This window comes from Palaemon carinicauda, chromosome 35 (assembly GCF_036898095.1).
Source record: "Palaemon carinicauda isolate YSFRI2023 chromosome 35, ASM3689809v2, whole genome shotgun sequence".
In the NCBI taxonomy this organism is placed as follows: domain Eukaryota; kingdom Metazoa; phylum Arthropoda; class Malacostraca; order Decapoda; family Palaemonidae; genus Palaemon; species Palaemon carinicauda.
Window position 1 is genome coordinate 73,844,343 of NC_090759.1, and position 23,515 is coordinate 73,867,857.

The following is a 23,515-nucleotide window of genomic DNA, read 5'->3' on the forward strand; positions in this document are numbered from 1 at the left end:
GAGTTGTTGGCTAGACTCAGAATCTGAGGGTCCCGACCCTTCGGTCCGATTCATTCAAGATTTCGAGTCTCCATTCTGTGTGTTATGTCCCAAGACCTTCTCTTTCTTGCCAGTAAGGAATCGAGAGGTTAGCGCTGGGAACAGCTGCAGTTTGGCCTCAGTTGCAGCCGATTTGGGAACACATGGAGGACATGGGGGGAGAGTCACCAGTATACCTCTTCAGCCCAGACTCGAGTACATTCATCTCGACCTGTCTTCAAACCCTCCCCCGTCACGTCGCCCTACAGCACGATGTTGGATACATCGCAACGTCCTCGCCTTCGAGTAATACTACTCTGTGACGCAGGTGCTACAAGCTGGAGTCTGGAAGCGTCTGATGACCTTCGCAGCCCGCTTCCTGCAGGGCGTGACCCACAGGAGTCTCGATACGTTTTCTATCGCTCTGTGGTGGCTACACAACAGCTGGTCTAACCTCAGGCTCCTTTTTGGACAGGTAGCAGAAGGTTGAGGGCATTGTTATCAGGTTTTAGTCTGCATGAACGAAAGAAGTATGTCTGGCCCTTACTTCTTTCTTCATCATCCCCTCTACGGGGAAGCAGCATCCTGGTCTCTGCATAGCTGACCTCGAACCTCTGCAGGTAAACCATGCTTCCTTGTGTTCCGAGTATTGAGTCAATACTGTCGCGTCCCCCATACCCTGACGAGGTGGTATTGGGAACGTCCTAACCCAGAGTTCCTTCTGGAACTCCAGGTCAACTGCCTAAGACGGGTCACACTTCTTCCTTCACACACAAGCTTACGTAGGCCACATGGTTCCTTGCGGAGCAAGGAACTTTTGAGGTGCAGGGACTCCTTTTCTCGAGTGCGACTCACTCGGATTCTGAGTCCCCGGGTAAAGCCAAAGCCAGTATGGCTGGGGACTTTCCACCCTTCCTAAGGGATAAGTCACCCTTTGTAAATAGCGTGGTTTGTATTTCGGTTACGGAACAAATGACAAATTCGAAGATAATTTGTATTTTTCCTAACCATACAAACCTTAGCTATTTACACGTATTTGCCCGCCAGCCCTGTCCCCCAAGACAAGTCCTACCTCTAAGTGAAAGTGAGTATTCACGTGTGTGTGAGGGGGAGGAGGGGTAGCTAGCTACCACTCCCCTACCCCCCCGCTAACTAGCGCGGGGGGTAATACACCCTCGTTAAATTCTAATGGCTCGCCATTTCAGCTACGCTAAAAGTAATAACCCTTTGTAAATAGCTAAGGTTTGTATGGTTAGGAAAAATACAAATTATCTTCGAATTTGTCATTTCCTCCTGTCAGGAACAGATGGCACGGGAGACTCCCCCGGGGGGGCATAGTCCTAAAAGGAGTTCACGAACTCTAGGATTGCAGGTTTTTCTCTGGGAGGATGCTTAAGGTTACTCATCCGAATGACAGCTTCCCGATGCCCATTCCCGCACAATCTCTGTGATCAGCCAAGGATATCGCGCCTGCCGTCTCTGTCAGCGAATTCAGTGTCTCTGAACCTCTATGCCATAGCATCAGCAGAGTTGCCCGGTTGGGCAGAATGATCCATACCTTAGGCGAAGGTCTTCCTTAGGATCATCGACGGCTTCACCCCCGGCCTCCTCAGTCGATCCTTTCTTGTAAGAAAGGATCTGAGAGGGGATGTCCTTAGTCGACCTCTCAGCCCTAATCAAGTTTGTCGAACAAACTTCGGCCAGCGTTGACCAGCAGAATTGATCAGACTGGTAACGAGGCGACAGGACCCCTTAAACCCTGGATCGGAAGGACGGGTACTTTCAGTTTCCATTCCTTCCATCTTACAGGGTGCTCGTCGAATTCAGCTTAGACTGCAAGTATTCCTGCTTATGATGCAGTGTGGCTATCCCGCCGTGGCATAGCAGGTTTTTTTCCCCCAGAGAACTCTCCCTACCTTCCTCTTGGCCGCTCTGGTGCAGGCTTACGCCTCCTCTGCTGTTTGGAGGGCTGGTCAACTGGTCTTCAGCGCCGGGACAAGCTTCCAGATGCTTACCACGAGTGTGGGCTCATGGTATTTTGCTTGGAGCCTTCTCTTCCTCTGCCTCAACATCTGGAGTATCTGGCCATGATATTGAGTCAACGGCCTTACCACGTTGGAAACCCCGCTTCTCGTCCGTCCAGCGAGGTTAAGCAACGTCGGTACTTGGATGGGTGACCACCTGGGGACGCCAGATTCTGTTACCACATCATCCGAGCCTTCCTTTCGGTTGACTGTGGCAAGACTGAGGAGAGTCGCAGTACCTGTTCTCCTTTCCTCATTGACCCTTCTATAGTCCGAACGGTCGCCTCAGGATAAGGTCCATGTGGGGCGATCCAAGTTCCGGTGGCTTCAGGCAATGTTTAACTGGACTTCCTGGCCCCTATGGGACCAGCGGAACTATTAGACCTGCAATGGGTGTTGACCTATGGAGCCTCTTGATGGTAGTGGATATTCTCGTCCTTTCCCCACATTCTTGATGCTGTTCTCGGACTCGTCAAAGGAAAGGGGGGGGGGGCATGTTCCGGTCCAGGCCTATGGTCAAGACCTGAAGGATACCTCTCCATCATTCAGGCAGGCTTAGGGGCCTTAGTCTGGCCCCTCTACAGATCCTACAGCTCCTGCCGAGTCGCCCCGTGCGCGTTGACTTCATGATTCTGGCGTATTCTAACCAGCAGGGGACGCATTTTCACACCTTCACATCTTGCAGTAGAGATACCGGGATGATTGAGATTCTCTCAATACCACCATCGGCTCTCTCATTCCAGGCAGGGGAATGTTCTCTCAGACTATCCGAGCAGAGCCTCGTAGAGAGAGTGTACCTGGGGGTCTTTGACCTTGGGTAACCAGCAAGTACTGGTCTGGGGGACCTGATCGCGACAGCTTGGAACCTCAAGCTTCCGCTATTCTTCCCCCCAGTCTCAGACCCCGAAACTCTGGCAAGATGCATTCCGGTGATGGTGGGACAACTTCGACGCCTGCGTCCTCCCTCCCATTTGTCTGTGGACAATGGGTCTCAACAAGACCAGGTTGTCTGTCAACCTTTCAATGGGAGAGCTCCACTGGGACTATGCGCAGAACGGTTTCTGGACCCTCTGCTTCCCCTGACGGAACTCCCGGGAGAGCTTCTCCCACGGCGCAGACTACTCAAGCAACCACACTGCGACATCTCTCCCGAACCGGGGCGTCGCTTCGGCTTCATGCCTGGAGACACTACGCCTCCTCCTCAAGAAGAGACAACCCGCTACAGTCGCGGTACGGAGGTCGCGTCATCTGCAATAGTCATCCACAGGGGTCTCCCAGGCAAAGTGAAGAGTCTAAGGTGGTTGGTGCCGTGGGAGATATACCTCTTCCCTTGAGGCCTCTTCTCCAGCAATAACGGTCTTATTGCCTTTCGGCGGGAGGAAACTCCTTTCCGCTCTCGGCAATGAATCCTGTCGCTCAGCCTTTCCCTGACCTTCAGGCTTAAAGGAATAACTTTTTCCTGCCCGCTGGATCTATCCTCGCTCATGCGAAGCTACGATCGTCCCTGCCCTAGTCGGAGGAAGACCTCCAACTTGGAGCATGGCTCGGACTTTTAGTCCTTTAAGAGATCTTCTCAAGACCCTTTACGACAGGCCTCGGATTGTATTCTGCCTTGGGTCTCCTGCTCACTCTAGCCACGGCCAGTGTGTAAGCAATCTTCTTGGTCTCTTACGACTCCCCCCTTCTAAGGAGGAGGGGAAGGCAACATTCAGGCTCACTCCTGAGTTGTTGGCTAGACTCAGAATCTGGGGGTCCTGGCCCTTCGGTCTGATTCATTCAAGATTTCGAGTCTCCATTCTGTAACCTATGTCCCAAGACCTTCTCTTTCTTGCCAGTAAAGGAATCGAGAGGTTAGCGCTGGGAACAGCTGCAGTTTGTCCTCAGTTGCAGCTGATTTGGGAGCACAAGGAGGACATGGGGGAGAGTCACCAGTATACCTCTTCAGCCCGGACTCAAGGACATTCATCTCGACCTGTCTCCAGACCCTCCCCCGTCACGTCGCCCTACAGCACGATGTTGGATACATCGCAACGTCCCTCGCCTTCGAGTAATACTACTCTGTGACGCAGGTGCTACAAGCTGGAGTCTGGAAGCGTCTAATGACCTTCGCAGCCCGCTTCCTGCAGGGCGTGACCCACAGGAGTCTCGATACGTTTTCTATCGCTCTGTGGTGGCTACACAACAGCTGGTCTAACCTCGGGCTCCTTTTTGGACAGGTAGCAGAAGGTTGAGGGCATTGTTATCAGGTTTTAGTCTGCATGAACGAAAGAAGTATGTCTGGCCCTTTCTTCTTTCTTCATCATCCCCTCTACGGGGAAGCAGCATCCTGGTCTCTGCATAGCTGACCTCGAACCTCTGCAGGTAAACCATGCTTCCTTGTGTTCCGAGTATTGAGTCAATACTGTCGCGTCCCCCATACCCTGACGAGGTGGTATTGGGAACATCCTAACCCAGAGTTCCTTTTGGAACTCCAGGTCAACTGCCTAGGACGGGTCACACTTCTTCCTTCACACACAAGCTTACGTAGGCCACATGGTTCCTTGCGAAGCAAGGAACTTGTGAGGTGCAGAGACTCCTTTTATCGAGTGCTACTCACTCGGATTCTGAGTCCCCGGGTAAAGCCAAAGCCAGTATGGCTGGGGACTTTCCACCCTACCTAAGGGGTAAGTCACCCTGTGTAAATAGCGTGGTTTGTATTTCGGTTACGGAACAAATGACAAATTCGAAGATAATTTGTATTTTTCCTAACCATACAAACCTTAGCTATTTACACACATTTGCCCGCCAGCCCTGTCCCCCAAGACAAGTCCTACCTCTAAGTGAAAGTGAGCATTCATCTGTGTGTGAGGGAGGGGAGGGGTAGCTAGCTACCACTCCCCTACCCCCCCGCTAACTAGCGCGGGGGTAATACACCCTCGTTAAATTCTAATGGCTCGCCATTTCAGCTGCGCTAAAAGGTAAACCCTGTGTAAATAGCTAAGGTTTGTATGGTTAGGAAAAATACAAATTATCTTCGAATTTGTCATATTTCAAGATCAGTAACATTCAAATAGATTTTTATTGTTTTGAGGTGAATACTTCAAGACTAACCCTAGAAATCTATGTAGTTGGGCGTGCATTAGCACATTTTAAAATTTCTAATTTTGATAAGGAATAATTTAAAATCAAACTGTATGGGTAAATATGTCACAAGGTGGAACATTCTCCTCTTCTTACACAATTAAGACCATTTCCTTTGGCAGTGCTGTATTGTATTTACAATATCCAGTAACCCCAAACCTGATTTAGAGTAGAAACAAATTACTGTACAATACATTGAAATGGACCCAGGTTTTACTATTATTCGCTATTATCACTGAAGGTTTGTTACAGAATTTTCGTTCTCACCTACATAATTTTATTATTTTTATTTAATTCCATAAAGGAATATTCCACCCTACTTCTTTCAATCTGAACACATTGCCCAAGTATAAAAAGCAGCTTTCCAAGTACGACTGTGCTGTATTAGTGTGTCATTGGATTGTAATCCTTAAATAGTTCATGCATGAATGTATAAAAATATACCCTGAGATTAAGTAAAACCCCGATACACCATTATCATTGTTCGCGAATATCAAAATAGGCCCCGAGATTTAGTAAAATCAGGATACACCCTTTACCGTTGTCCATAATTACTAGTCTATGAAATACAATAGAACATAGCAGTCTCTAAAATATTGGATCGGATTGGATTTATGAATAGGAGCCAGTAGGTTGAGGCAGAATTATTAACTGCAAATTTTTGAGGCTCATGACCAATTTCTAGTCGCACACAATCTATTCTAGCATTGGAAACAGGTTCCAGTAACCATGAGCACTTTTTGAAAAACTTTAAGGCTAATTAAATCTTGGAGGTTGATTTGATATATTGTTAATTTAATATTTTGTATAGTGAAGTTCTTGTTACCCTTCATGTTGAAGTAATCATCTTTAATATCCATGCCAGAAAATGTTATTGATGAAAACAAAAAGATGAATGTTGATAGGGTACACTGCATTTCAGGACTTTTAATATCTGTAAGTGGTTTGTAATTATAAAGTTTTCTGTAGTAACAAGATTATAGTAGAAAACTATTTTGGAATTTTGCCCATATGGCCTAGCACTTGGGCTTTGGAAGTCATCAGTGCCACAATGCAACTGGGGAAAACCTTGCCTTTGTAAGATGAAGTTAAAGTTTAAAACAGGTTCTGTAGGAAGATGGGAGAAAAGAAATGTGAACATGGTCAAAGTATAAAGTTAAAAAAGTGACGGCAGCTTGGTGAATGAAAGGATGCTGTATAGATCCTTGAGTATGCCCGTTGGTGTAAACTTGGAGGTGCAGTGACTGCACTATTTTTCCACAGGGCATAAAAATATTGAACTTCAGGATGGGTCGCACATGTCTACTCTGGGGGTTACTCATTATTTACCATGTAAAAGGCTTTAGAAAAATCCAACTCTGTATTTCAACTATTTAAAAGAAAAAATTTAAAGATGATGCCTGCTAATGATTTCATGTCCAACTTTGTTCCTTTAAAGAAGTGTATGGTTGAAGATGAGAGGTTAAATTGGAAGTTATAAACCATGTCTAATTCTTCAATCAAATTTGCATTATAAAGTAATTCTCTTAACCTTTAGAAAATTATTTGATAAACCCAATCTTTGGATAAGCATCTATTGCTGCTTTTGCTTGTATCACAAAGTGGGTTATACAAGATGAAGTGATAGAAGAGTTTTAAGTTATAATTAATATAGGCCATAGAGTGAAATGCTGGATTTATGTATTTGGGACATAGAACCTACTGCTGAGCCGGGTGAGGGCATTCAGTGCTGTGGTCCAGCTATGGGAAAGTGTCGTGGCACCATGAAATGGAAATTAAGATGGGCAGTCCAAAGGGAGATAGGTGACAGGAGCAGTTAAAGTAGGGTAAAAAGTTGATGCAGCTTGGGGTTGAAGGAAGCTGGAAAAAACATCTCTTATGGCTATAGTGCAACACACTGTATTGGTAAATCATTTAGCTTATGAAGTTTTGTTCAACGTTCAATAGTATTGAGTTTGCTAGATATATGCTTATAAACAGGATATTGCAATTTTGTGTAAAATGTTGACTATGACGACAGAGCGATCCCATCCTGGGACGATGAATTTAAGCTGTTTAAAGGTGTGGTTGGGCTTGCCTGGCTGATATTCTGGTACGCATCTCTTCTGATGATACTGGAACTGGAACCAAACACCTTTAACCATTAAAGTAAATTTTTATGGATTTAGTTATGCCCTCTTTGTCAATAGCCTTCAGGCATGGGTGCGGGTTATAGTGTTGGTAAATATAACGTACAGTAGGCTAATACCTTTTTTTTTTTTTTTTTACTGAAGAATGTCAGTCTGTATTTTTTATGCTGAGGTAGTACAGTATTGTATTAATTTATTTTTAGTAGTTTTGCTGTTCATCTGAATATATTAATTTTCCAGTCACAGTGGCTTGGGAAAAATAATTACTTAAAACTTTTTTCATCTTCAGTGTTTTATGTAAAGCTATCAAAAATGTGGTTATTCAGTATTGAATTCTCTGTGCAAGTATAAGGAGAAATTTTAGTGGAACTTAAGGTGCCTCACCTTTTTATAATCTCCTGGAGTGAGTTAGAGATTACACAAATTAATTAACTTTTTACAATACTATGTAATGGAAATAGATGATATTAAGAAGCTTGCTGTTATTTTAACAATGTTCTGTAATTTTACAGATGAAAGGTCATAGTGATGAGAAGAATGTTATGGATCACTGGAGTTATTTTATACTATGCGAAGGGCATAGCTGATGTGTTTACTGCACTCTACCTATTTTAATTATAAAGGTAAGTTCTGACATGTTCTTGTATCCAAATGACACTAGACATTGGTATTCTTAGAAAGAAAATGGCAACCTTTTCATATTTTGACACTACCCAGACCAAGAGGCATTTAGGTAGTCAATTTTTACTTAAAGTAAAAAGCTCACAACTCGGCGCGAGTGTTCATTTCTTACATAAAATCAAAGGCATACTACAGTACAGTGTTATGCTTTTGCCTGACCACTGATTTTTTGTTTAAGGCTTCCATTAAGGAGAAGTGTCCACTCAAGAATTCATGTTAGTAGTTTTTTGTAATAACATTACATTTTTTCTATGAATCTCCTGTGATGTTCCTATTGCTTATTCTCTGTAACCTCAGTTTATAGACATTCATACCCCTAATTTAAAAAATGTCACTTTATTGTGCCTTTCAATAGACACATGCCATTAATAAAGTAATGATGCATGCTAGTGGTTAAGGACAGGAAGCAAAGCTGTGACACAGCAAAGGCTTTTAGTTATTTTAATTGGTTTTACACACTTTGTCCTCCAGATTGTTAATATTTTAATCAGTTTTAAGGTGCCTTCCTCAGGATTTGTTAGCAATTGCTGTGTGAATTGCTCAAGGCAATTGTTTTTTGGGAGATAATTGTCTGCATTTGCTTTGGTCTTCAGTTGGGGACATTACTGTGATTTAAATAACTGTTGAGAGTTGTGTGAATGACCCACTATTCCTGTCATGGAAAAATAAAAAATTTCAAGCATTAAAGTAAATTTGTTCCTACACTAGATACAAACCCTCATTCTTTACTATAGGAGATATTCTAGCGCGAGCTGGAAAATACGGCAGAAACCTTAACAAGGTCGTTAACGACCGGGCCGGTAGTTATCCACCTTTTAGGGGTGGGGGACTGCCAGTCAGTAGCTACTGAATACTGTACCTTCAATCGAATTCTAGCCGTCACAGTGGTAACACTGCTGCTCCTGCTTTTGTTTGACTGGCAGACTAGCCTTTCTTTAGTGTGTTTTTGATTAACTTTTTCTTTTTCTTTTTCTTTATTAGATGTGATGTCCTCTATTATGAGAAAGTGTCCCGGGATTCTCCCGAAATCTTGTGGCACATTCATGTCACCACCGGAGGTGGATCCTCATTCCCTGTGCCCTTCGTGCAGAGGTCATAGGTGTTCTGAAGGCTCCCCCTGCCAAGTATGTAGAGATTGGTCACCCCCTCAGTGGGAAAAGTACATGAAGAGAAAGAAGAAGAAATCCAAGAAGGATTCGTTACCTCCAGGTTCGCTGTCGAAAGGTAAGGAGTCTCGGGCCTCTTCTTTGGCCTCTCGACCTCTCCCTTCAGGCTCTTCCTTGCCTCCATCCTCCGGGGGGAAGTCAAGGAAGAGCGGCACCATCGACTTAACCCCTATTCCCCCTGGTCAAGCAAATCACGTTGCCCCTGCCAGTGGGACAATTTTTTCGCCATCGGAAATAATTCTATTACCGCTTCCATTCCAGATCACGTACGAGCGGTATGGCCTGCCCTTGGACTTCCTGGTTCTCCTTCGGGGAAGTGTGGAACCAGTTCCTCGCGGGCACAGTTTCACCTTAGGTCCCTTCTGTTTTGGAACCTTTGGGAGTTCCGGACTTCGCCTATATCCCGTCAACTCAGTCGGCAGCCGCAGAAGTTCCGGCAGATGTAGTAACTTCACTCCTCGCTTGCGCTTCTACGAAACCACAACGTCGCAAGCGCAATCATCGCAATACCTCCCCCTCCCCCTCCTCCTCCTCCTCATCGTCTTCGTCCTCCTCGGAGGCTAGGAGGGAGAGACAGAAAAGGAAAAGGAGAGCTCGCTCTCCTCCGCCCAGACGTTTTCGTCGGAGAGAGAGGCGACATAGGAAGAGACGTCATCGTTCTCGCTCTTCCTCGCCTCTATCTCTTCATGAAATGTCTCGCCGAGAGACTATAAGCGCTCTCGTCATAAACATAAGAAGAGCGCATCCTCGCGTCATCGTTCTGCCTTGCGATCGTCTTCCTCTCGTGAGGGATCATCTAGGCGCTCTAAGAAAAAGAGCGCTACAATACTTTTTCGCTCTTTGTCACAAGAGAGTTCTCCTAAGCGTAATAAGCGCTCCTGTTGGAGCAATTTTTCATCTAATCGCGCCCGGAGCGCGGACAAGGGAAGAGCACACTTTGAGCACGATCCCTCTCCTTCATAGGCTCTCCTCCTCCTCTAATTCCTCCCCCGATCTCGTCCTCCCAGGTCCCACGGGATCCCGAGAAACAGCAAACCCTAGCTCGGGAGATCCAGAGCGTGCTTCTAAAAGGCGCCATTCAAGAGGTCTCCAACACCTCCCCGGTGTTTTTTAGTCGCCTCTTTCTGGTAGAGAAAGCCTCGGGAGGTTGGAGACCAGTAATCGATCTCTCTACCTTGAATCAGTTTATGAAGCAAACTCCATTCAAAATGGAGACAGCAGCCTCCGGGACCCAAGCGGTGCGTCCAGGAGACTTTATGGCATCTGTGGACTTAAAAGATGCATATTTCCAAGCGCCGATCCATCCCGCATATCGGAAATTCCTGCGCTTTCAGGTTCAGGGTCGAATCTTCGAGTTCAAAGTTCTATGCTTTGGCCTCTCGACCGTCCCACAGTTCTTTATGAAGGTTTTTGAACTCATATCCTCGTGAGCTCACAAGCACGGAATACGTCTGCTAAGATACCTAGACGACTGGCTACTCCAGGCCTCGTCCAGGGAGCTAGCTCTGGATCACCTGAGAAGACTTCTAGACCTTTGCAAGGACCTGGGGATCCTTGTAAACACAGAGGAGTCTTGCTTGACTCCAACCCAAGTCTTAAACTATCTGGTTATGTCCATCAACACCCAGGTAGGGAGGGTGTTCCCTTCAGAAGACAGACTTCGGAGACTGGAACAATCCATCGCCCAACTCTTGTCTCCACTGCCGCCTACAGCCAAGTCGTGGCAAAGTTTTCTGGGCCATCTTTCCTCCCTGGAAAAACTAGTTCCAGGCAGAAGATCAAGAATGAGAAGTCTCCAGTGGCATCTGAAAACCCATTGGTCTTAAAAGATCGATTCCCCATTCTTGTCAGTGGAGGTTCCAGCTCTGGTGATACAAGATCTTCATTGGTGGTCAACCAGAGAGAATACCCAAAAGGGCATTCCCCTCCAAAGCCCCAGTCCGAAGATAAAACACTTTTCAGACGCATCGCTACGGGGCAGGGGTTCCCACGTAGGCCCGAAATTAGCATCAGGAGTTTTGTCTCCGATAGAACAAACTCTCCATATAAATCACCTGGAATTAGCAGCAGCTTGGAAAGGCCTAAAATATTTTGTAAAAGATCTACAAGGACGAGAGGTGGTGCTGATGAGCGACAACTCCACAGCCGTCTCGTACATCAACAAACAAGGGGGTACTCTGGCAAGAGACCTCTGTCTGCTAGCGGTCCAGATTTGCCAGTGGGCGGAAGGTCACAACATTTCTCTCACTGCCAGGTGTATTCCGGGCCGGAGAAACATCGTGGTGGATCAACTGAGCAGGCATCACCGAGTATTGAGTGGCAAATGGTCTTTGGATCCTCGAGTAGCGAAGACAGTAATAACTTTGTGGGGTTTCCCCACAATAGACCTGTTCACCACTTCTCTGAATGCGAAACTTCCCCGCTACGGGTCCTCAGTTCCAGACCATCAGGCAGCGGTCCAGGACGCCCTTCAACATTCTTGGGACAACCTGGACGCATATGCCTTTCCACCCTTTTGCCTGCTCAGAAGGGTGATCAACAAACTCAGGACGTCCTGGAACTGCAAGCTAACTCCAATAGCTCCGGCATGGCCAAGCAGAGAGTGGTACGCAGACCTTCTTTCCCTGCTGGTTCAGGTTCCAAGGTTTCTGCCTCCAGAACCCCTTCTGCTGATGCAGCCACACAGTGGTATCCCCCACAGGAGAGTCCCCTTCCTGAAGCTTCACGCCTGGAGGCTTTCTAGTCACTCCTCAGAAGCAGAGAGTGGTACGCAGACCTTCTTTCCCTGCTGGTTCAGGTTCCAAGGTTTCTGCCTCCAGAACCCCTTCTGCTGATGCAGCCACACAGTGGTATCCCCCACAGGAGAGTCCCCTTCCTGAAGCTTCACGCCTGGAGGCTTTCTAGTCACTCCTCAGAAGCAGAGGCTTTTCAGGGAAGGTGGCTGAGCACATGTCGAGGCACCTGCGCCAATCTTCCACAAACCTCTACCAAGCAAGATGGAGAGTGTTTGCAGCTTGGTGTAGAGGGCGAGGCGCGTCTCCACTCGATCCCTCTCTTCCATTAGTGGCAGACTTCCTTGTGTACCTCAGGGAGGAAAAACTCCTCTCAGTCTCGGCAATTAAAGGCTATCGTTCAGCCTTAAGCCTCATCTGTAGACTGAGAGGGGTTGACCTTTCCACCTTAGAAGATATCACCTTGTTGATTCGAGGTTTTGAAAGATCTTGTCCCCCAGTTAAGATTAGACCACCACCTTGGGACGTGTCCCTGGTCTTACTTTCCTTGAAGGGACTACCCTATGAGCCCATGAATAGGACCTCTGACTACTTCCTAACCCTTAAGACCGTCTTCCTAGTAGCTCTGGCCTCGGCAAAGAGGGTCGGTGAACTTCTTGGTCTATCCTACGAAGTCACCCATTTTAGAGGATGGAGGGAAGTCTCTCTCAATTTCGTGCCAGGCTTTGTGGCCAAAACTCAGAATCCTTCATCGGCTGATGAGAGGTTTAGAGAATTTCAATTTTCCAGCCTCAATAGGGTAACACAGGATACTGACCAATTGCTACTGTGCCCAGTCAGGGCGCTAAGGAAATACCTGAAGCGCACCAGACCTTTCAGACCACGCCTCCGTCATCTCTTCCTCAGTACCAACAAGGTAAAGAAGAGAATCTCTCGCAACACCATCTCTTTCTGGCTCAAGAAAGTCATTGCGAGAGCCATTCACGGAGACCCAGAGGCAGCTCAACCCAAAGCCCATCAAGTTAGGGGAGTGGCTGCCTCACTGGCGTTTAAGAAAAATTTTTCAGTCTCCCAAGTGTTAAGAGCTGGAGTATGGAAACGCCAATCTACATTCACCACTCACTATTTAACCGATGTGACACAGGTCTCTAAACACCTTTTCTATAGGGCCTATTGTGGCAGGTCAACAGGTGCTGTAGCTATCTTACGCCCTTTCAGGGGACAGTAACCATTGGTCGGGGATTCTGTGTTACACTAGGTTTTTAGAAGGATATCCATCTATCTTCTGCACCTTCCTTCTTCCTCCCATCTGAGTATCCTAGTCTGTAACCAGTTTCAGCTGGACTCGCCAATGGAAATAAGGTATGAAACTTATCTGACTCCTCTCACAGGGTATAAGTTATACTTGTAGTCACGAGGGTTCCCCTTTTCAAGGTCAGGGGAATCCTAAATATGAAAGGGTCCGAATTGAATGTTCCCGACCCTCTCATCCTGAAACATTTGTTTCCAGGTAATTACAAACTTTCAGTCGTGCTAAGATTATGGGGATCTACAAAGAAAAGTTAATGGGAGATTTTTTCATTAAAAGAGTCTAGTCTGAGGACTATCTTCCCTAGGAATAGGGAACTCCTCGACCACCCTGACCTCAAGACTTAAGTCTCCTATATTAAAGAATGAGGGTTTGTATCTAGTGTAGGAACAAAGGGCAAACTTATAACAGAGTTTGTATTTTTCCTAATACTGTATTCAAACCCGAATTCTTTACATAAATCTTCCCTCCGTCACCGCCCCCTAAAAATAGTCCTTGCTAGAATCCGATTGAAGGTATTCAGTAGCTACCGACCGGCAGTCCCCCACCCCTAACAGGTGGATAACTACCGGCCCGGTCGTTAACGACCTTGTAAGGTTTTCTGCCGTATTTTCCAGCTCGTGCTAGAATATCTCCTATAGTAAAGAATTCGGGTTTGTATGTTAGGAGAAATACAAACTCTGTTATAAGTTTGTCATTTTATTCCAGTTCATGGGAAAATCCAGTGAAGACTAGGCAATGACAAGCTAACACCATTCTCTAATACAGAACTTGACAAGGCAAGCTTTGATAGTGATGAGTTTCAAAAGTGTTTAACTTCTTTAGCTTCCTTTATTTTTCAAATGGCCATTAATCTTCATTTAACGGTGGCAATTTTGATCTATCTACCCGGTTGCCAGCCCTAACCTGATTAATTAGTCCGGTCTAGCGGTAATGGCGCTCCATTCAGTAGGGGTTTCAAGTGTTCACTGTACCTACAGACCCTCTTAAAGAGTTAAGTTCTTTATTCACTTTATACCATTCTGTTGTTAAACCTTTACAATACCACAAATTATGAAGCTATGTTAGGCAATTAGATTGAGAGGCAGAAAATAATAGTTGATGGTCAAGATCTTAATATCACTCCATTCGTTGAAGAAAGCACTCTTGGGCATCCTTGTATTTCTTATGTGGATGGAGTCATATATCGCATGATTCCCTTTGCTCTTAATGTTGCTGATGGAGTTTCGGCTAAAGTTCATCTGTTGCATTATGTTTTGGGTAGAAGTGCGCTTCGTATGCTTACATACTTGGCCACTAGGGTTAACTTCAGGGGGTAAATGTAGGTGCTAGTACTTCTACAAGCAAAAAGAGTCTCTTGATAACAAATGTGCTCTCATACCAGTTTCTAGCTAACTTGAAAACCAGTAAGTAATGTCTTGGTTCATCCTGCTGTACAGGAAAATGAAGGTGAAGAAAGCAGAGGAAGATCAAGAATGTTTAAATACTATCCCCCATTAAAACCATACATAATCTTATTGCTGGAAAATACCTTGATGTTGCTATAGGTAAGTTCTGATTCTACTTTTTTCCTAGTCTTTGGAAATCGTTACTTCTAAGACTACTTATACCCTTCAGTTCTCCAGTTTTGTTGTTGATAAATTGTTTTCTCAAATGCCGGGAAAGGCTGGTAATTCTAATTCTCTTTTAGTCTTTAAGTCTTGAAAACCTTAGATATTCCTAAGAGTTCTAGATTTTGATCTAATTACCTGCCTTGAGCCCATAAAGACTACTAATAAATGAAAATATTTAATGTAAGGTTTCCAAGCTGGTTTCTTAACCCTGGATAGGTACGGTCCTCGGACACCCCTTTAAGGGTATACTCGGACGCGAACGACCCCGACGCCAAAAAAAATTCTTGAAAAATCAGTTTTTGCAGTAACCTCCTTTTTTCTTTGGCCAAAAAAAACTTCAATGAATGCTTAAAACAACTGTATAGATAAATACTACTCATCTGCAGAAAAACTATTTATTATAAATATTTTAAAAAATTAAGTAGAAAAAAAAAAAGACCTGACATAAAAATTCATAAAAAAAAAGTTTATACATATATACACAAATCCTTTTAGGAATTGATTCTTGAATGTTTAGGACACATCTTGATGTATTTTGGATGAAGTCAGACCCATGGAGGTGAAGATCTGAAATGAGAAAAAAAGGGTAACTTTTTTTGGCCAAAAAAATTTGTCCAAATTTCATGAATTTTTTTGGGTACCCAAATGAAATAGGAAGTGGCTAATTTTTTTAGGGAATAAACATATGTTATCCTAAAATAGAAATATGTAAAAAAATCTTCATTATTTTGTAAATTACATTTATATCAGGGGCCATATCTAAAGGTAATTTTTTGAGTACTTAGAAATTCCGTAAAAAAATACATATATTTAATATATAATATGATATTTATGCAGGTAAAAATATACCAAAATATCACAAATTCTATAGGGAACAAGAATATATATAGATAGGGCAGCTTACGCTTCGGATATGTCCACAAAATGGCCGCCAACCACACTGACTCAGACTCCCTAATCTGCCACTTGAAATGTAGGAAGGGTATGTCAATTTCAAGGTGTTATTTACTAATCTAATTATTATTGGATATGCATAAAAATTGTATGGTGGGTTGCTGGATAATTGTCGATTATTTTACGAATATAAAATTAAAATTCTGACCCAAAAAATTTTTTTTGAAGGGAAATAAAATCGAAAAAAAAAATGTAAAACAATATTTTAGCTAAAAAAATTTGATGATATTCAATAAAAAAAAAAGTAAACAAAATTTTCCGACAAATAAACATCTAGAGGAATCATTACTCTGTGATAGTTCCTTAGTACGTAGTAATTTTGAAAGAATTGGGAAAAAACGAAAAAATGGCAATCACCGGAAAATCGAACACATACCTATATATACGCCATATCTGGCTAAAAAAAAGATAGGCATGGGTAGCCAGATCATCTAGAAACACTTTCCAACACTATAAAAATATAAGTTTTGCGACACTACTTGCCAATTCCTTACGGTAACATGACTAAGCAAAAAAATGCAAAACAAATAAAAAGGGGCACTCGAGGAAAAATGGCTAACATTCTAATATACGGCATTTCAGAAGAAAAAAAATTCAGCCACGTGCTAGTCAAACCATCAAGGCACATTTTCCGACAAATAAACATCTAAATGAATAATTACTCTGTGATAGTTCCTTAGTACGTAGTAATTTTGAAAGAAATTGGAAAAAACGAAAAAATGGCAATCACAGGAAAATCGAACACATACCTATGTATACGCCATATCTGGCTAAAAAAAGAAGATAGGCATGGGTAGCCAGATCATCTAGAAACACTTTCCAACACTATAAAATTATAAGTTTTGCGACACTACTTGCCAATTCCTTACGGTAACATGACTAAGCAAAAAAATGCAAAACAAATAAAAAGGAGCACTCGTGGAAAAATGGCCATTCTAATATACGGCATTTCAGAAAAAAAAAATTTCAGCCACGTGCTAGGCAAACCATCAAGGCACATTTTCCGACAAATAAACATATAAATGAAATATTACTCTGTGATAGTTCCTTAGTACGTAGTAATTTTGAAAGAAATGGGAAAAAACGAAAAAATGGCAATCACAGGAAAATCGAACACATACTTATATATACGCCATATCTGGCTAAAAAAAAAATAGGCATGGGTAGCCAGATCATCTAAAAACACTTTCCAACACTATAAAAATATAAGTTTTGCGACACTACTTGCCAATTCCTTACGGTAACATGACTAAGCAAAAAAATGCAAAACAAATAATAAGGGGCACTCGTGGAAAAATGCCCAACATTCTAATATACGGCATCTCAGATAAAAAAAAAGACATGCACGTGTTAGCCCAACCATCAAGGCACACTTTCTAACACATAAACATGAAAAAAAAATCAATAATATACGGCAATTCCTTACTACGTAGTAAATTTTTACAAATATTGAAAAAAAACAGAAATTGGCAACCGCAGTTAAATACCCAATATACCAATAACTACGTCGTATCTGACAAAAACAAAATCACGCATGGGTAGCCAGATCATCTAGACACACTTTCCAACACTAAAAAAGCAAAAGTTTTACGACACTATTTCGCAATATCTTACGGAAAAATGACTTGGCAAAAAAATGAAAAAAAAGGAAAAAGGGACACTCGCGGTAAAATGCCCGACATTCTAATATACGACATCTCAGATAAAAAAAAAGACATGCACGTGTTAGCCCAACCATCAAGGCACACTTTCTAACACATAAACATGAAAAAAAAATGAATAATATACGGCAATTCCTTACTACGTAGTAATTTTTACAAATATTGAAAAAAAAACAGAAATTGGTAACCGCAGTTAAATACCCAATATACCAATAACTACGTCGTATCTGACAAAAACAAAGTCATGCATGGGTAGCCAGATCATCTAGACACACTTTCCAACACTAAACAAGCAAAAGTTTTACGACACTATTTGGCAATATCTTACGGAAAAATGACTTGGCAAAAAAATGAAAAAAAATGAGAAAGGGGCACTCGCGGTAAAATGGTCCTCGTGGTGATGAACGACATTTTAACTAAAAAAAAAAACATGCACATGGTAGCCAAACAATCCACCAAGACTCTCCACAACTGATAACCTATACAAGTTGCACCATTCTACGACAATTTCATAATACGTAATAACTTTGATAATTATGCAAACTACCCTAGAAGGGTAAACTCGGACGCGAACGACCCCGACGCGTCTCAGAAATCGGGGAAGGAGTACAGCTACAGCAATGCACATCTGGACACTACTAGAGCGTGTAGGGGAGACACCTCCTGCAGGTCGATCACCCACAAATTCAGTCACGGGGGTGAGTCACGTGAGAAAAACCTGTTTTTTTTTGACGCTCGGGGTCGCAAACGACCCACCGTACCTATCCAGGGTTAAAGGAATGCTGTTTTGGGGTACTATAGTAGGAAGTGTTCTGAAATACTCTTTTATAGATTCTATACCAGGGATTATTTCCAGTGTTATAGAAGAGAAACTTGCTGGCCATCACGATTTTAATTTAATTTTTTGTTGTCTGACCTGTTTTACTAACCCTGTTTTAAAGGGGCTTCCTAGGCCATATCAGTCTCTGTGTTTTGTGATTTCTATATGTGCCTCAATGTTGGGGACAGTCTCTGAGGCACAAAAACTTTTGTTAATTTATTTCCCTGTTTTGGGGTTTGTCTTAAATGTAGAAAAAAATGAAAAGTAGTTGCTTTAGTAGATACCAGAACTTGCTCATCCTTTAAAGTTTTATTTCTTATTCATTTAAGAATAAGCAAGTTTCCGCTTTTAAGCCAACAGCTTCAACTTGTGTTGTCGACAAGGAGTTCCTTTCATAAAAGTGGTAAAACATCAGGGTTCCTCTCTAGTGGACATTGTTAGAATTGCCAATTGGACTCGAGGATCTTATTGAAGAATGGTATTACTGTTCCCTACGGACAATTCCAGTAGGAGGGAGACTTTCCCACTTTTTTGTTTGATTCTGCACTTGCTGCTTATAATAATACAGCCCCAGGACCTAATGGAAATCCATATGCAATGATTAAACATGTACTTGTTAATACAAAGTTATTTATTTTAAGCATTATTAACAGAATATAGCATGATCACAATTATCCAAGTATTTGGGAACTAGCCTTAATTTTAGCATTTTAAAACCTAGTAAGGATAAGGTTTTGGCAACAAACTATCAACCAATTGCATTGACATCTTGTCTATGTAAGATAATGGAGAAGATGGTCAATGCAAGACTGGTGTGGTACTTGGAGAAGAAAAGTATTGCATCACCTATCCGTTGTGGTTTTAGAAAAATGCACTCTACAAGTGATGTGTTGGTACAACAGGAATTCCCTATTTGTGAAGCCTTTTCCTCCAAACAGCATATGTAACAGTCTTTTTTTTACCTTGAAAAGGCATATGATACTGCATGGAGATACGGTATACTGTACTGTAGTTGAAATCATTCATATTTTGGGATTGAGAGGAGAGCTACTATTGTTGATTCAACCGTATATTTCACATAGATTTTTTTAAGTTAGGTGAAACTTCATCAGAGAAGAATATAAGGAAGGAGGAGTTCCCCAGGGTAGTGTGCTGAGTGTAGCCCTATTTGCATTAGCCATTAATGGGATATCCTGTGTTGTTCCCCAAGATATGCTCTCGACACTATTTGTAGATGATCTCTCTCTCTCTATATCATTTGCTGGAGCTAGAATGAGAATGGACGAGAGAAAACTATAACTCACAGTTGACAAAATTATTCAGTGGGCTGATATGAATGGATTCAAGTTTTCAACATGCAAAACTGTTGTTGTCTATTTCTGTTTTATTTGGGGAGTACATCCAGACCCGGATATGTACATCAAAGTTCAAATAAACGCTATTTACATTTATCAAAAAAAGGACAATATCATAGTTCCAAGATTGACCATTATTGTTTTCCTCAGTATTTTGTTTTTATTTAGCCCATGCCCTCAGATATCTTTGTTTTTGTAAGTTTTATTTAATTTTCAGTACATTCCTTATTTATGTCTTCCAAGGGTGAAAATAAAAGCGTAAATCTCAGCTGCGCATTTTGCTGTCACCTAGGTGTTGGGCCTATATAGTAGTCCTGTATACAATTTGTTATGATTCTGCTTCATTTTATGGTTCGGGAAACATATTTTTAATATAATGGACATTCTGCGATAATAGAGAGCCCTCCCCCCTTAGTCAGTTATTATGATTCTGGTTTTAAAGATGTTGCTTGGGTTACTGGATTGGTTGGAGATCTGGTCAAGCTGAGGTTTCTTCTGGTTCTAACTCGGTAAGATTATATGGGAATGATAATAGCAATGGGAAACATGGCTTTCTTAGAGAAATTAGTTATAATTGGATGTCTAAAGAGAAGGGTTTTCTAATTTAACTTCAGGCTACACTTTCTAGATCAGCAATGTTGTTCCAATCTCATTTCCAGTGATGCAAACCCAACTTCAACAGTTGAGTTGGTGGGATGATTGGTGGCAGTTAGCTCAGGGAGTTTCTTTGAATATAAAAATCTCAAATTTTTTCTGTTTGCAGATGCTTCTGAGGAATGATGAGGAGCAACTATACTATAAATCATTTATACTGTATCAGAGAAATGAACCTTTCAGGAGTCAAGTCTGCATATCAGTTGCCAAGAGCGTCTTGCAATATTCAAAACTTCCGGACTAGGAACCATTGGTGGTAGGGAAGGCCAAAGCGTTGTTTTCAATACTATTCCACTAACTTACATCAGGAACCAAGGAGGTGCAAGGTATACCAGATAGTAAAGGTGCTGTAAACTTGGAAAAATTTCAGTTTATTTTGAGAAATTTAAACATCTTAGCTGATTACCTAAACTGGAGTAAAGTTCTTCCAAGTGAAAAATCCTTAATCAGTATATCTAGAAATCTGAAAATTTTGAGGTTGCTCGATTCTTAGACATGTTTGCAACTTTACCGAGCAAAGAGGTAAGGGGATTTGGTCATCTGTTCTGTATCCCTTAACATAGAGGGTATATGACCTGTTGCAAGACTTGGTCAAATCTGGATTTTTTATCATTCCTACCATTTGCCATGATTCTGATTCTGAAGGTGACAATTATGTTCAGAATCTCTGCAAACTACAGAATGACTTAAAGCCCATTCTGGCCAGAAAGGTAATGATTATGATCAGTAGCTTCTGTTGTTGGAGTGTCTAAGAAGGATGCAGTACAAAACCTATCAACTCGGACGACCAATTTCAAAGGTGTAATATCCAAAACCATCCATGTTACAGAAAACCACATGGAGAATATCCACCGTATTCTGTGAAACCAAAGGTTTTGGGAGCACTCTAGATTGTCTATTATAGATTCTAAAAGAGTATACCAATACAGTAATTTGCATTAATGACATTGGAATGCTTATTTAGAAAGGTGCAAATCTAGTTACCGGGTATATATCAATGACTAGAACTAGTTAAAATTGTATTGTTAAATTTTTTAAGTGTTTTATGAAAAACTTCAAATTTCAGTCATTAAGAGATATAGATCAGTCCTTCTGTTTTAAGCAACTGGGATTAGATCTATCAGTTTCAGGTATTGCAGTATAGTGGATGTATTTAGGGATTTTAGTTTTGATAGGCCTGCAGTTGTCGTTTGTTTTTTATTTGAATTGAATTTTTATGTAGTTTTAAATTACTTCAAAGCTTTGACTTTTGAAAAGTTTGAAAATCTTCACTCAGACATCTTTTCCTATTGGTATTGGCTTTAACTAAATACATTATAAACTACAACCACTATCTTTTAGGATATGGTTTGGGGAGCATAATATGATTTTCTCTCCTTTTGCCTTCAAAACAATTTTTCACTTTCCCTCTTTTGAAATGAATGAAATCATTTCCTCAGAAAAGAATTTCCTTGTCCTGTAAGATTCCTCTAGTATTATTTTGATAAACTCTGGCCATAGGAGATGTGTCCCTTATTTTTTTTAAGGGATTAGTTCCAAATCATTCTGCCCAAAAATGCAATGTCATTTATAGTTGAAAGTTTGGTCACTGAAGCTCACAGAAGAGTATTAGCGGTAGCTCATGCGTATACCAAGTCGGGGTTAGTAAAACGTTATCTTTAAGAATCCTGGCTTACTTATTGAGATTGGTGGGCTCTTGGTCCTAGACTGGCTGCTCGTAATTCGTAATGTTAATTTTTTTCGTCAAATTTATTCATTTCCATTAGAAAAGTTTTAATTTTAATTAAATGGTGTTGGGGTTACATAGATGGGTAATTGGAGAACAAAGATTTTACATTATTCAGAGACAATTTAGAGTTCCAGTCGAGTCTAGAATTTGAAATATATTTTAATTCTATAAATGACCTATGTCTCCTTCACTGGTTTATATTTTCCATCAAAATATCGGAATTGAAAATATGAACATCAGGGGAGGTTTAGAGAAATTATCTGATTTTTAATAAAATTTGTCATTTCAATAATCTCCTGATGTTTATACAGTATACTGTACTGTATATGCTAACCTTTCTCCACACTGACTGGTGATGTCAAGAGGTTAGGGAATAGTTTAGACTTTCAGAGTGAATTACCAAAGAACTTGTAGCTCGTCACAGTTTTGATTCTTGCCATTATCCTTTAGTACAGTGGTTATCAACCCAGGGTCTTGACCCAATTTAGAGTTGTGAGGGTATCTCTGAGGATTGCCAGAGGTTGTTGCAAAATTATACTTAAATAAATCACATTTTTATTTTATTTTTATTAATGTAACTGATTTACTTTAGTTTGACAAGGTAAAGATTCTACTGGATACATAGTAACAAAAGAGGCCCATTCATAGAACACCTATACATCTACTGTATATGGTTGGATTTATTGTTGCAATTAGGGATGCTACTCCAGGTTAAGACTGCATTTAGACTCGCGACCAAAAAGGTTTGGGAAATACTGCTCTAGTGCATCTCGTTACTTTACTCAAAGATGTCTATAAACTTCTTTAAAATTGTGGGGGTAAATGTCTAAAAACAGCTTCCAAAGTAAAAGGCAACCATTTTGGCTGATGTATTTGGCAGTAAGTGAATTAATGACAAACTTTTATCTTCCTCATTCCTGTTTTCTTAAGGCTAAAGTAATTAGTTTAGATTTTCGCTCCCGTGAAACTAAAATACTCTTGATGGACCTTGATGCACATGGTATTTTTCCATTGTTTTTTATAACCACTGCTGATTTTTTAACTCTTGAAGTTGTTTGTAATTTATCTAAAATTAGCAGGAAGAGTTTCTTTTAGCACGTTTTGGAGAAGGGTAATGTTACTCCATTAAGTAAATGTTTGTGGTAGCTCCAGTCCATTTGAACATCTTTTAGCGAACCATCTATATAGGTATGTTGAAGATAATTATTTGTTCCTAAGTTTGCAAATTGGCTTTCGTAAAGGCCTTGGAGCATGTGATGCCCTTCTTACAAACTCTATTGCTGTACAGAAATTCTTTGATTATGCTCAGTTAGTTTGTATGATTAGCTTGTATATGAATGCTGTCTTTGACAGTGTTTATCATGAGGACCTTGTTTTTTAACTCAAACAATTGGGAGTAGGTATGTCTTTTCTTGGAATCATTGTTGGAATTTTGAATAATAGTAAAGAGTTATTGTTGATGGGTACCATATTAAGTACAGCAATGTGATATCTGGTGTTCTTATGGTAGTGTTCTTGGGCCATTACTTTTCATATTATATACACGTGGT

At 41.6% G+C, this 23,515-nt stretch overlaps 1 long non-coding RNA gene across 1 annotated transcript in view; it reads left to right on the forward strand.

Annotated features, from left to right (window-relative positions):
• Positions 1–23,515, forward strand: part of LOC137627547 (uncharacterized) — a 51,489-nt gene that overhangs the window by 14,665 nt on the left and 13,309 nt on the right. Inside the window, exon 2 of the long non-coding RNA XR_011041184.1 lies at positions 7,804–7,914. This is a non-coding gene — a long non-coding RNA (uncharacterized lncRNA). The remainder of the gene's footprint in view (positions 1–7,803; positions 7,915–23,515) is intronic.